At 44.1% G+C, this 14,432-nt stretch overlaps 1 protein-coding gene across 4 annotated transcripts in view; it reads left to right on the top strand.

Moving 5' to 3' along the window:
* Positions 1–14,432, top strand: part of LOC126284511 (uncharacterized) — a 384,018-nt gene that overhangs the window by 19,924 nt on the left and 349,662 nt on the right. For 3 of the 4 annotated variants that reach the window (XR_007551488.1, XM_049983488.1, XM_049983487.1), the window contains exon 2: positions 1,182–1,276. The gene's annotated coding sequence lies outside the window, so the exon portion shown is untranslated. Of the gene's footprint in view, positions 1–788; positions 851–1,181; positions 1,277–14,432 lie in introns of those variants that run through there. The other variant, XM_049983489.1, reaches the window with a different exon arrangement.

Genomic DNA, 14,432 nt, shown 5'->3' with positions numbered 1-14,432 from the left:
CAGAAACTATTAGTTGCAGGAAAAAAATGGATAGGAGCTTTCATTGTAGGAAATTTAAAGTAGTTCAATTTTGTAGTGAGAAACATGCCTCTTAGAAGCCACAGTTTTTACAATTATTTTAGAAAAACAAAATGTCATCCTCCCTCCTGTCCCCCTCCCCCCCCCCCCCCAACCTCCACCCCCACCCTTCCCACACCCTTGGTGCAACCTCAACATTTCACACCCCATCAGTCAAGAGTTTTAATATGTTGTTCATAACTCTCTGTTCTAGTGCTCTGCAAAATTTGTTACTACACAATCCTCCCCCCCCCCCCCCCCCACCACCACCATTTATATTTTTTCCCCAACAGGACTGTTATAAATCTTTTTGGGGAAAAATGAAATGTTTGCCTTTACCATGTTGAACTCCATTTGTATTACATTTCTCTACTGTGGTAAGTTGTTACTGTGACTTGAAATTTTTGTGAAGTGTTATCTTTGAGCAGTGGATAAGGCTGTATCGCCACCATGCTCTGGTAGGGATGAGACTCAGATCATTTATGTAGTTACTGAACCCTGCATGTACTATGTGTGGTCTGTGGTTTTATGATTTTTACAATTTTGATAGAGACTGCGCAGGAAATCAAAGTGGTATAGGTTAAGGAAGGTGCATTTTGTTTCCAGATAACACCATTATACTGCACTGTCTCAGGTTTATGCCCTACTTGATACCTCATGTGGTCTGGAAGAGGCGATCATTAGCACTGTAGTGGTGGCAGCTGAATGGTTTGAGGGAAGAGGAGGAGGGAGTGGGACAGCAACTTGGTTGTTTGTGTTCTCTCTCGCGTGTTTCCTACACCTCATTCCAAGGGTGAGGTTGTGATACATTTGTTTATCTGCTTTTGTCTCGTTCGTGTCTGGTATCATTATTATTATTTTGCTTTAAGCCTTCTGTTCTTGACAGTGCATTTATTTTTGTTCACAAGATCTGCTTACAGTGGTGCTGAGATACATACAATAAATACCACATTTTCACACTTGCGCAAATAAAAACATTTACTGTTTGTCTTATTCTGTTAGCCACCACCCCTCCCTCCTCCTCATCCATGCTACCCTCTTCCACTCCATGCAGTACTGACTACAAAGTTCTATTATACAAGCTCTTTTGCATTTATATCTAATTACTGAATGAAATTTCTCAGGATTTATTTGGAAACCTAAAGGAGCTGCAGTTGTCTGGATTCCTGCAGCTGCTGACACTGATTACTAAACTCTGACACGAAGTGAATCGACAAAGGTAACCAGCATTGTTTCTTCTATAATGAACTAATAAATATGCATGTGGAATTATTTTCATGGCCTTACAACCTGTGTGGATGACTAGTGGTTATGAGGCAGGCCATTTTTTTATTTTTTATTTTTTTGTACAATTAGTTATGTTGCTTGGGGGGCTTGCATAGATACTACTTTGTTATTGTCTACATTGTGAGTTATTTTGCTGAACAGTTTAATTTTGACAGTTTTGATTAACGAGTGTACATTTGATTTCTTGTTAGAGAATAGGTGAAATATATACCCATTAAGACAGTGATGTACACACTTGTTAGTAATGGAAGCTGCAAATCCCTCACTGTGATGATGTAATGACAGCAGAAAGAGAGATGTCATCACACCAATAGCGAGCTCATGGGCTGTGGTCCGTGCATCCCTGCATTAAGAGAACTAAATTTCCCAAAATGTTGTTGAAATTTTGAATGCCTTGCCATGCCAGGATACATTATGATAAATAATGTGAGTTCTGTTTGTGGGTGGGGATCAACTGAATGTAAGGAATGTCTTAAAAAAACAACAGAGACTAGAACGACCTGCCTGGGGTAATCTAAAATGGATCGCAGAATGCGAACAGAAAGACAAACAACAAGAAACTGAGAAGTGGAATGGCACTACAGATACACACAGTCTAACAAGTAATCCGTTGAGAGAGAACCTGAGATTTAGCAAAAGCAGAGACCAAGAACCAACATTGTGTAAAGACAACAAGATGGTAGCGAAGTGAAGACCCTACTGATTCTAGTGTTTCTGCACCCAGCTATATTAGTCCAGAGCAGCTGTGAAGGTGGATGCGGTGCATTTTCTGAGCAGAGAGAGGGAAAACATATGAAAGTGCACATGCAACCCCTTCCCCTCCCCCCACTCCCCCCCCCCCCCCCCCCCCACCCCATCAACACACACACACACACACACACACACACACACACACACACACACACACACACACAATTCTGTAAGTAATCGTGATGAAGCTTCTGTCTATGAATCATCCACTGTGATTATATATAGGTGTGTTTTTAAATTTTAAAAATATATGAGCTTAAGGATATCAGAAATGGATCATTTAATGGGTTATTAAAAGGTGGTTTTTGTTCATTGTGCAGTCCGCTACAGCTTTATGATTTATGTATTTAATTGAATGGAGTATGTTTTATGAAGAAAACTGCATTATTATGAAGCCAAAGATGAATACTTGAGCTATTAATAATTTATATTACAGCTGCAGACACAGGCATACAAACAAATTAATAAGTAACAGTAATTAATGCTTACACACATCACAGTAAGAAATCCTTGCCACCGTCTTTGCTGTCTGACTTAGATGACTTGCACTCAGCAAGATTTGTAATGAAATGTTCAACAATTGTGCATCTGCCAATTTCTCTTCATAATACTCATCCTGCAGTTTTTCTGCATGTCAAACATATGCTAGCCGTGCAGATGTTGAGATGCTGTCTACTGCCTTGTGTGTAAATGTGTCAACACCCGCCTGCAAATTGAAGTGCATAGTTTTTTCTGCAATATATACTTTCACTTTAGCTCAAAACAGATTAGCTGGGTTCTAATGAAAGTGGTGTAGGGGTAACTTAATGGGGTGGTGCCCATGCTGATTTGTATTCCGGCTATCTCATAAACTCTTAATGCAGGCTGGTGGGCATCAACAGGAACTAACAATTGTTCTCTTGTATGTTATAAACCTTGAGGAGGTATTCCATCACTGGACAACCGTTCCAAATATCTGCCCTTATGGAGTTCATATTTGACAATTGTTCCTTAAAACACTGTTTGAAGACACAAAATGTAATTTCAGAGTGGTAATTTGCAGAATTCTTAGCCTTTAAAACCTTTGTATTCCCTATTGGTTAACTTACTCTAGGGAATACAGCCACTTTCTAATAATCCAATGTGAAACACAGTATTCTACTACTCTTGCCAACTGAAACTTCGTACCCATCATACCCATTGCTTATATTCCAACACTCAGCCCTTGCAATGCTTTGTTTCATGAAAGATTCATCTACATAATAAATTTGAGATACCCTGAAATCACTGTCTGTAGGAACAGCACACATCTCTGATGTTGTCGAGGATGTGGAATTATCTGAGTGGTATCTGCCACAGGTGGTTTAATGAAATGTTTTTCTGAGCTAACTTGTTTTTTTGATTGAGCTGTCTTATGACAAAAACTATTTTGTGTGAGATTCTGACTCATAACTACAGAAGCATTGTTTTTTTGGCTACTCTCAGTGAATGTAACAAAAGTGTTAAAGATTCTGAAGCTCTAGCCCAAGAGTTGTTAGTTGTGAGCATCTGTTCTTCGTTCCTCTGTTTCTGGTGCATTCTTGTGGGTTGAAATAATTAAAACATTATTATGAAAAGGATAGTCGCTACTCACCATATGAAAAAGATGCTGAGTCATAGGTAGGCACAACTAAGACTGGCGGAAAGTGAGCTTTCAGCCAACAAGACCTATGTCAAAATACACACTCTCTCTCTCTCTCTCTCTCTCTCTCTCTCTCTCTCTCTCTCTCTCTCTCTCTCTGCCCTCCCTCCCCTCCTCCCACACACACACACACACACACACACAGAGAGAGAGAGAGAGAGAGAGAGAGAGAGAGAGAGAGAGAGAGACCAGTTTCTCGCAGCTGAAGTGTAACTGTTGAGTTGTTGTTGTACCTCTTCCTCTGGGGTGGGTGTTAAGTTGTCCTCTTAGTCGTTTTGCGCGTGTAGGAAAACTGGGAGGCGATCTGCTACCAGTCGGATATGTGTGGTGTCTACAGGATTGTCCATGTGTGCGAACTTTGCAGCGAATGCGTCTGCTAGGTCGCTGACCTATGCAGACGGTTCGCTGACATACATTGCGCACGCTTGAAGCGGAGGAGTTCGTTGCACTTCGCGGATGTGGCCTTTTACAGACCTCCAGGCTGAGCCGTTCTCAAAGTTTAGTTGTGCCACTTTGTGTGCCCATTCTTGGCTTCTGTGTCTGTCCACCTCAGCTTTAATGTGTCGACACATTCTGTTTAGTTTGTGCTTCGTGGCTGCGACCCTGGTGCGCTGCCACTCGCACTGGAGCCTGTTTTTTCTCGGTGATGGCTTCTCTTATGTGCTGAGGGAGTGGGTACGGTTTGCAGTCTCAGGTTGGTGTCTCCTTTCAGGTGTAGCTGCGGCTGTGGCGTCAGTGATGCTGTGAGTGAGATGGTTAATTGCAGCATCGGCACCAAGCGTTGCCGCGTCGTCAAGTTTGTCAATTACTGTTTCATGGAATGTGTCCCAGTTAATACCGTGCAGGTCCAGTCCTCTGCGCGTTTGGTGGATGACATCGGCGTTTAACTCCACTTATGACTGGCAGGTGGTCAGATGACATCTCTCTTAGTGTGGTGGCTGTCGCGTGTAGACGCGTGCCCTTCAGGATCGCGATGTCAAGGACATCTGGTTGCCCGCCATTTCTGGGGTAAATGGTCGGGCTGTGTGGTCCTATGACTATTGCTTTGTGTCTCTCCATCACATTGAGCAGCCAACGGCCGCTGGTGTTGGTGAGGTGGCGGATCCAAGCAGTGTGCTTTGCATTGAAGTCACCATCTAGTATGAGCTTACCAGGGAGCGACAGTAAAGCGTTTACATCGGCTGCATTAAGCGCCCTTCTTGGGGCCTGTATACTGCACAGAAGGTTGTTTTCCCTACTCCCATTTCGACTGCGACGGCTGCTGGTTCCATCGCTGTCAGTTCTGGAATTGGTACTTGGTAATGTGCTAGCGTATGTCGCACATACATGGCCGTGTCCCTGCCGTGCATCAGCCTGTCGTGTCTGTAGCATTTATAGTTCGCTACACCAACATGGACACCAGGCTTGAGGTGGGACTCCGTGACCAGGCAGATGTCGATGTCTTTTTCTCTGATCATCTGCCTTTATTCGGCACCCTGTTTGTTGAGCCCCTCTTCATTGAAGAAGCAGATTTTTAAGTTTCTCGTACATTCACGCATGTTGTGTTTCTGCTGGTCTGATGGCAGATGCTACATGTTGCACCACAGCCGTGAGGTCTGTCATCTGCTGCAGCATTTTCTCCATACATGACAGAATTCAGTCGATGCATCTGTCGTCTGCGCTGGGGCCGACAACAAGGCAGTTGGCAGGCAGCCGGTACGCGCCATCTTGTTGGGCGCCGGCATCATGGCGGGACGCTGTGGCGCGGCTGTCTGGCAGCCGCCATCTTGTATGCGGCGGGTCAGCCATGCTGGCTGCCACAGGCGCAGGTGGTGCTGGTTGGCTGCCAGCAGTGTTGGAGGCTGGGATGCCTGGTCGCGTGCACGTGTGCGCCATTTTGTCTACTGCCAGCATGGCGGGCAGCTGTGTCGCGGTTGTTGGGCCTGCCTCCATCTTGGCCAAGGGAAGTTGGCCATGCTGGCTGGGTCAGGTGTCGGCAGTGCTGGTTGGTTCGCAGTGCTCAGCTGCGGTGCAGGGGACGGCGCTAGTTGGCGTTGCTGCGGCTCAGCGGGTGTGGCTACCTGTTGTTGGCTCACTGCTGGGCCAGCAGTGGGAGGCCTGCGCGCTCGCAGTGCAGCGATGGGTGGAGCTTGTCCTCCATTGCTTGCGGGCTTTGGGACCGCAGGAGTAGGTGGGGCTTGGTGGCGAGGGGTGCTGTTAGGTGACTGATTTTGTCCAGCTCACGTTTCCGCATTCCTTCACCTGCCGTGACAGCTGCGTCTGCCTCTCCTTCCTTTGTCCGCAGAGCTGGCCGTCGGCTGGCGGGAACTCGTGGCAGAGTTCCTTTGTGGTTGCTGCTGTGCTTTCCCGTGTGCACGATCGCCATAGCTCAGGAGCACTGGGCTGCCGCGATAGCAGGCTACGTGGCTGCCCGAGCACAGTTTGCTCTTGGGAACAAAGTCCTGATGTGCAACACCTTTAAGTACACACAACTCGGGGGTATGATTTTCGCCGCATTTCACACAATAGTCCAGCATGTGGCAATATTTTTTCACTTGTCCGGGTTCGAGGCAACGGTAACATTGCGTGAATGCCAATTCGTTCCTTAGCTCCTCGGCTTTCACTTCCACATTCCTGATTTTGGTCAGCTGGTACAGTTTCCTGCTTTCTCATGAGTTTTTCGCTATAACAAGTGTCAGGGGTCCACAATCTCTAGTGTGCAGCAGCTTCATTTTTATCACATCTTTGACAACGAAGCCCATGCATTCGAGGTCTTCTTTGTTTTCTTCAGTTTTGAGTGACCTCGGAAGGTAACGAAAAACTACTTTAAGTGGCATCTTTCTGTCAGCACTATACGTGTAGAAGTTCCAGGAGCGTTTTTCTACCAGCGTTAGAACTTTCCTGTAGTCCTCCGTCGTTTTTATATTAACCTTTGCTAATTCTTCTCAGACAGTGCGAACTGAATAGTTGTTCTTGCCAGTCGTGATGGTGACTGCGTTTTGGAACTCTCTGAAGGCTCCTCTGTACTCCATTACGATCGGTTGTGGTGTCCGTCATTGTTGTGGTGGAGGGAGCACATTGTTCTCGTCCTTTGATTCGCTTAGTGCTGAAGCTGTTGGTGACCCCGACGGGTGCTGGCCCATTGCTGTGCCATGACTTTTGCCATTTTGGTGCACTTGGTGAAGCCGTCGCTGTCCATTGGAGGCGGTGGTGGTGTGGCACTTGCCTTATTTCGACATTTTTGGGTAGGCGGCACGTCATCAGACTGCGCACGTTTCTGCGAGAATGGCTGGTCTTTTTCTGGCGCGGGTTCATTCTCCATGAACTCCTCGTCATCGTCTAATGCCGGCAGCTCCATGGCAGAGGCTTGTGGCATGAGACCTATGAGAAGTTGGAGGCCTCGTCACTCTCTCCTTGTGGTGTAGTTCAGTCAGACCACTGAGCAGCCTAGTGTGAATAGCAGGGTAGTGGCAGGGGACAGTAAAGTGCTGCTTGTGCGAGCAAGCAGAGACAAGGTGGTGAGAGGGTAGGGCAGCTATGTGGAGTCAGGAGTTAGACGGAGGGCCAGCATGAGGGGAGTCGAGATTAGCAGAAAAGGGGAGAAGTAAAATGCCTGTGGGTGCATTGGTGGAACAGGGGGTTGTGTAGTGCTGGAATGGAAGCAGGGAAGGGGCCAGATGTGTAAAGGATGACGATTAACGAAGGTGGAGCCCTGGATGGTTACAGGAACTTAGAATATATTATAGGGACAGTTCCCACATGCGCAATTCAGAAAAACTGGTGCTGGTGGGAAGGATCCAGATGCCACAGGCTGTGAAGCAGTCACTGAAATGGAGAACATTGTTTTTGTCAAGCCCACGTAGAGTGAAGCACAGAGGTTGCAGCTTAATTTGTATATCATGACTGGTTTCTCAAATAGCCCTGTCGTTGATGGGATAGGTGATACTTGTGACCAAACTGGAGTAGGTGGTGGTGGCGAGAGAATATATGGGACAAATCTTGCATCTAGGTCTATTACAGGAATATGAGCCATGAGGCAAGGGGTTGGGAGCAGGTGTTGTATAGGGATGGATGAGGATTTTTGGTAGGTTTGGTGGGCAGCAGAATACCAGTGTGGGACAGTTGGGAAAGAAAGTTGGTAGCACATTTCTCATTTTAGGGCACAAAGAGAGTTAGTCAAAACCCTGACAGAGAATGTAATTTGGTTGCTCCAGTTCTGGGTAGTACTGGGTCATGAGGGTGAATGACCCTGTGTGGCTGAATGGTGGGACTCTGGGGGGTGGTGGGTGACTGAAGAGACAAGGCACAGGAGATCTATTTTGTACAAGGTTGGGAGGGTAATTAGGATCTGTGAAGTTCTCAGTGAGACCCTTGGTATATTTAGAGAGGGACTGCTCATCACTAAATATGTGATGGCCAAGGCTGTATGGAGGGGTCTTTTTGTATGGAATGAATGGCATCTGTTTAAATGGAGGTATTGCTGATGGTTATAGGTCTTTTATGTACAGAGGTACCGATGTTGCCATCTCTGAAGTGGAGGTCAATGTCTAGGAAGGTGGCTTGTTGGGTTAACATCAGGTAAACCAATGAGGGAGAAGGTATTGAGGTTCTGGAGGAATGTGGATAGGGTGTCCTCACCTTCAATCCATATCAAGATGATGTCATGAATGACTGAACCAGGTGAGGGGTTTGGGATTATGGGTGTTTAGGAAGGATTCCTCTAGATGGCCCGTAAATAGGTTGGTGCCATGCAGGTGCCCATAGCTGTGCCCCAGATGTGTTTGTAGTAATGCCTTCAAAGGAGAAGTAATTGTGGGTAAGGATATATTTGGTACTCGGCACTAGGAAAGAGGTTCGTTGTTTGGAATTCATCGGGCATTGGGAAAGGTAGTGTTCAATAGTGTGACGTCCTTCTCCTCTGTCCTCCTCCCTCCCTCCCTTCTCTGGCTAACCTCCCAACTGCACCTAGCTGCCCTACACTCTGTCTGCCTCATGCCTATTCTCTTCCACAAGCAGCACTTGACTACATTGCACCCCTCCCCCTACCCTACTATCCCACCCCTCTTCCCCAGCCTCCTCTTTACCCCCACCACAAATTTGCCTCTCATGTGTTGAGGGCCTGACGAGGTTACAAATCTGCTCCTGAAACAGCTGCCGGATAAGGCAGCAACTCACATCACCTGCATATTCAATCAGGTGCTACAAAGACTTTCAAAACATGCTGGAAGCATGCAGAGGTGATCGCCCTTCCCAAGCCAGGCAAGGACACTCGCCTACCCAAAAACTATCGGCCGATCAGTCTGCTTCCGGCATTTTCAAAAGTCTTCGAACGACTATACCTAGCCCGCCTGCAGGCACATATGGAAGCAGAAGGAATCTTAACGGATGATCAGTTCGGCTGATGAACAGCAAGGATCCCAACACACTTCCCTGGGGCACACCTGAAGTTAATTCTACATCTGATGATTACTCCCCATCCACGATAACATGCTGTGTCCTCTCTACCAAAAAGTCCACAAATCAGTTAAAAATTTCACTTAATACCCCATATGATCATACTTTCGACAATAAACACAGGTGCAGCACTTAGTCAAATGCTTTTCAGAAATCAAGAAACACTGTATCTACCAGGTTGCTTTGATCCAAAGATATCAGTATGTCATGTGAGAAAAGTGTGAGTTGGGTTTCAGATGATTGATGTTTTTGAAATGCATGCTGGTTTGAGCTGAGAATATGTTCTAAGATTCTACAACAAATCAATGTCGGGGATACTGGACGATAGTTTTTTTATCCTTCTCGTAAACAGGTGTGATGTACCTTTTTCCAAGAACTGGGCACTGTTTTTTGGTCAAGGGAGCAACAATAGATTTTAGTTAAGAGGGGCTAACTCAGTCATAAGTTCACTGTAGAAATATGATATAAATAATAAAATTTTACACTTGATACACATTTGTACCATGTAAGACAATATTCCACTCTGAAGATAGTGACAGATGTTTCCAGAGAGGCAATCGTCTAGGTAAAATTTTACACTTGATACACATTTGTACGATGTAAGACAATATTCCACTCGGCCGCGCTGTATACCAATGCCAAGGCAGAAGTTCTCAAGGTATTTGCATCACATCCCCAAGTGGTTCCGGTGAGTTTAGCTAGAATGGCATTTCTAGTTTTCAGTTTTTGTTTTGTGTCCTCTAGATGGGCTCTGTACGTTAGGGATCGGTCGAGCTTCACTCCAAGGTACCGAGGATTGTCTTCATGTCTAATGGTCTGGTTATTCATGCAGATGTTCAGCTTTCTCTTGGCTTCTCTGTTATTGAGATGCATGTTTACACTTATTGTCTTGTCTGGATTTGTTGGAGATGCCATTTGGTGTAGTATAGGTGCAGCAGGTTTAGGTCTTCGTTCAATTTCCGCTCTATTGTTTCAAAATATTTGCTTTGATAAGCTATTGCCATATCGTCCGCGTATATAAACTTACGGGACGCTGTTTCTGGGATATCCGCAGTGTACAAGTTAAACAATAAGGGGGCCAGTACCGAGCCATGTGGGAGTCCGTTGTTGAGCGCTACGCATCTGCTGGTTCTGCCATTAAGAGTAACTCTAATTTTTCTTCCAGTTAGAATGTTCTTCATAAGATTATAGGTCTGGCTGCTCTGAGTTTTTTCCATCAGTTTATAAAGTAGGCCATCCCTTCACACTGTATCGTATGCTGAGGTTAGATCCAAAAGGACAACGCCAGTTTTCTTCTTATCCTGGTAACCCTTTTCGATAAAGGTTGTAAGGGCAAGGACTTGATCACAACAATTTCTTTTAGACCTAAAACCTGCCTGCTCCTTTGGCAGGAAGGGTTCTATATATGGGGAGAGTCTGGTCATCAGAATTCTCTCAAATAATTTATATACAGTGCATAAAAGAGAAATTGGTCTAAAATGTTTGGGGTTTTCTCCAGTCTTCCCTGGTTTCAGGACAGCGACTACCTTGGCTTCTTTCCATATAGAAGGTAGTTTGTTCTGCTTGATGCACTGAGAGAAGAGTTTTGCTAGCCAGTTTCTTCCTGCTGGTCCTAGATTTTTAAGGAATTCTGGTAGGATTCCATCTACTCCTGCTGCTTTGCCAGCTTTCACTCCTTTCAGTGCGTTATTGATCTCTTGAAACTCTACATCTTTTATCAGATCTGTGTTCTCTTGTTTGTTCTTCATTACCTCTTTTATCATATGATAGAAGTCCTTCTTTTCAGATGTTCTTAGATGGATTTTCGAGGTTTGTTTTATGTGCAGCGCTATCTGGGTGGGTGTCATTCTCGTCTGTGGTCTATGTAGGGTTGTAGCTCCTCCCAATCTTCTTAGCAGACTCCAGCTCTTGCGGCTAGAATGGGTGAAATCCATGCTCTCCATCGTTTCCATCCATCTACACCTGCGTTCTTCGTTCATTGTTTGAACTAGTTGTTCCGCGACCTCATAGTTTTCTGTCTCCTGGTATTCTTCCAATAATGATTCACACTCTTGCGTCCAGCACGGAGTGTATTCTTTCCTCGCACCGCGTGGGATGCTTTTCAGTGCAGATTTATATATCAGAGTAGTGAACCGCTCACAGTTCTCTGGTATAGGTGGAATACGGTTCACTGTTCTCTCTGTAAGCGTCCGAAATGTCTCCCAGTCAGCATGTTTTAGATTCAATCTTGGGATTGGAGGGCTTTGTATGACAGGAATTGACAGTCCCACTTCGACGATCATAGGTCGGTGTTGGCTTCTAGGGAACTTTGGTAATACCCTTCTTTGCGCTTGGAGCACGTCTCCTGTTGCTCCCGTTGTAACGAATGTCAGGTCAGGTGTTGTTTGTGATCCCCATGCTGCTGATGAAAAGGTCGCTCGGTCTTTTGGATCGTACAGGAGGTGGAGATCTCTTCCTTCAGCCCAGTTACTCAGTCTTTCGCCTTCTGTATTGCATTCTGAATAACCCCATTTAGTGTGATGCGAATTGAAATCGCCAGCATACACAGCTGGGTGTTCGGCTTTTGGCAGTATATCCAGTGGCCAGAGTTCAGATGGAGGTTTGTACACATTGAAGAGAGTTAGGTCTTACACTTTGATTCCTATGGCATGTTCCGGTTGTTCTAGGTCTGTATTCACATTTCCTGTAAGATTTTGTTGGACCAGGGTTGCTAGGCCATGTTTGTCATGTCCCTTATATTCAACCAAAGAAAAACCAGGGATTTTAAGTGTCGAAATCGTTTCCTTCGTCAGATGTGTTTCTTGTAAAAACACAAAATTTACTCCTTCCCTTACTAAGATTTTTTCCAGGATTTCTCCTTTCGTCTTCGTGTATCCTTCTATATTGAGATGGCATATACATAATCTCTTAATGTCCCGCTTGTTCCCGCCGGGCGGGCTCTCCTACTTCTCGTTCGCCTTTGCTTGGACCGGGAGGCACTCGTGCGTTCGGTCGCCGTTTTTGTGTAGATTCTTCGCCGCTGAGTCATGACGCAGCGTTGCCCAGGGTGCACCATCGGGGAGGTGATCTACACTTCAGTGTCATTCCATTTATTGTGTGGAACTGTATATACTGTGTTTTGTCAAAGTTTAATGAGCCCATTTGCAGAGAACCACTTAATGATTTTGTGAAAAACATTGTTTACCATTTCACCAGTTAATTCTTGTCTGTCGGGTGTGATAGCTATACTTGTATCATCGTCAAAAAGTACCAGCTTTGCATCTTCATGAATGTACAGTGGCAAGTCATTAATATATATTAAGAACAGCAGAGGATCCAAGACCGAACCTTGCGGCACCCTATTCTTGATTGTTCTCCAGTTGGAGAAATCACCAGTTTTTTGCATATTATGTGAACTGCTTATTTCAACTTTCTGCACTCTTCCAGTTAGGTATGATTTAAACCATTTGAGCACTGTCCCATTCATACCACAGTACTTATCTATAATTCCATGATTTACACAATCAGAAGCCTTTGATAGATCACAAAAAATCCCAACAGATGACTTCAGGTTACTCAGAGCATTTAATATTTCATTAGTGAAAGTATATATAGCATTTTCTGTTGGAAAAACCCTTCTGGAAACCAAACTGACATTTTGTTAAAACTTTATTTTTACAAAGGTGTGAAGTTACTCTAAAATACATTACTTTTTCAAGAATTTTGGATAAGGCAGTCAGAAGAGATATTGGGCAGTACTTGATGACATCATATGTATCCCCTTTTTTATGCGGTGGTTTAACAATGGCATACTTCAGTCTATCTGGGAAAATACCCTGCTTCAGAGAGCTATTACGTATGTGGCTAAGAATCCCACTTATTTCTTGGGAACAAGCTTTTATAATCCTGCTGAAAATGCCACCAATTCCATGTGAGCTTTTATTCTTCAGAGAGTTTATTATTTTCCTAATTTCAGAAGGAGAGGTGGGTGGAACTTCAAATGTATCAAATGGTGTGGGTAAGGCCTCTTCCATTAACTGCCTTGCTTCTTCTAATGAACATTTAGATCCTATTTTCTGTACAACATTTAAAAAATCATTCAAAATGTTTTCGAATTCTGGCTTGTTGTTTATCAAGTTTCCATCCACTTTGATGGTGATGCCATCATCCTGTACCCTTGGTTGCCCTGTCTCCCTTGTAATAATATTCCAAATTGTTTCGATTTTGTTATCAGAAGTATTAATCTCAGACATGATGCACATGCTTCTGGACTTTTTAATAACCTTTCTTAATGTAACATAGTAATTTTTATAATAGGTGGCTGTTTCTGGGTCATTACATTGTGCACCTCATCCCAGTCTAACTGCTGAAGATTTTCTCTGAAATTTCTAATTCTTGAGTCGTTAATTGAACGCACAACTTTGGAGGGTAGTTTTGAATTACTGAATGGCTGTATGTCATATACTGTAATTAGTTGAGCATCATGATCAGAAAGGCCATTCTCAACAGGACAAGAATTTGTTTTTATACCTATCTCGGTCTTTAAAAGTGTTATCTATCAATGTGCTGCTGTCCTTTACTACCAGAGTAGGAAAATTGACAGATGTCAAATTGAAAAAACCAAGCAAGACTTCCAGGTCATTCTTCCTATTACACTATTTCAGTGAATTAATATTGAAGTCCCCACAAATAATAATTTGCTTTCCCCTATCTGACAGATAGCACAACAAGGCATCCAAGTTTTCCAGGAATAAATGAAAGTGTCCTGAAGGGTCCTATATACTGCTACAATTATAAGAGTCCTCCTTTAGTTAAAGTTGACAGGCACGTGCTTCTATATGTTGCTCCAAACAAAACTTTTTTGTATCTAAGCTTTCTACACAGTGATAACTTTTGACAAATATGGCAACTCCTCCTCTCAACTTACTCTCTTTACTCATATGTGCAGATAGTTTATAACCACTGATATTTGCCTTTTCCATATCAGACACAATGTGATTCTCAGACATGCATAGTATATCTATTACATTATAAGATTCAATGTCATCTAAACAAACCAGGAGCTCATCTACTTTATTCTTCAGTCCTAGGATATTTTGATGAGAAATGGTAATGTCATAGGAGGTTGCCAAACTAGGTGAATACAATATAGTAAACTGGAACAGCTAATATTTACGGAGTTAATACACTGTCGGAATGAAACATTGTTATGCACTATTAAGGAGAGCTGGGGGTGGTCAAATCCAAAAAATTAAGATTTTTTTTC

The sequence above is a fragment of the Schistocerca gregaria genome, chromosome 8 (assembly GCF_023897955.1).
Source record: "Schistocerca gregaria isolate iqSchGreg1 chromosome 8, iqSchGreg1.2, whole genome shotgun sequence".
Taxonomy (NCBI): Eukaryota; Metazoa; Arthropoda; class Insecta; order Orthoptera; family Acrididae; genus Schistocerca; species Schistocerca gregaria.
The sequence above is the reverse complement of the archived record's forward strand: the minus strand, read 5'-3'. Positions and strand labels throughout refer to the sequence as shown.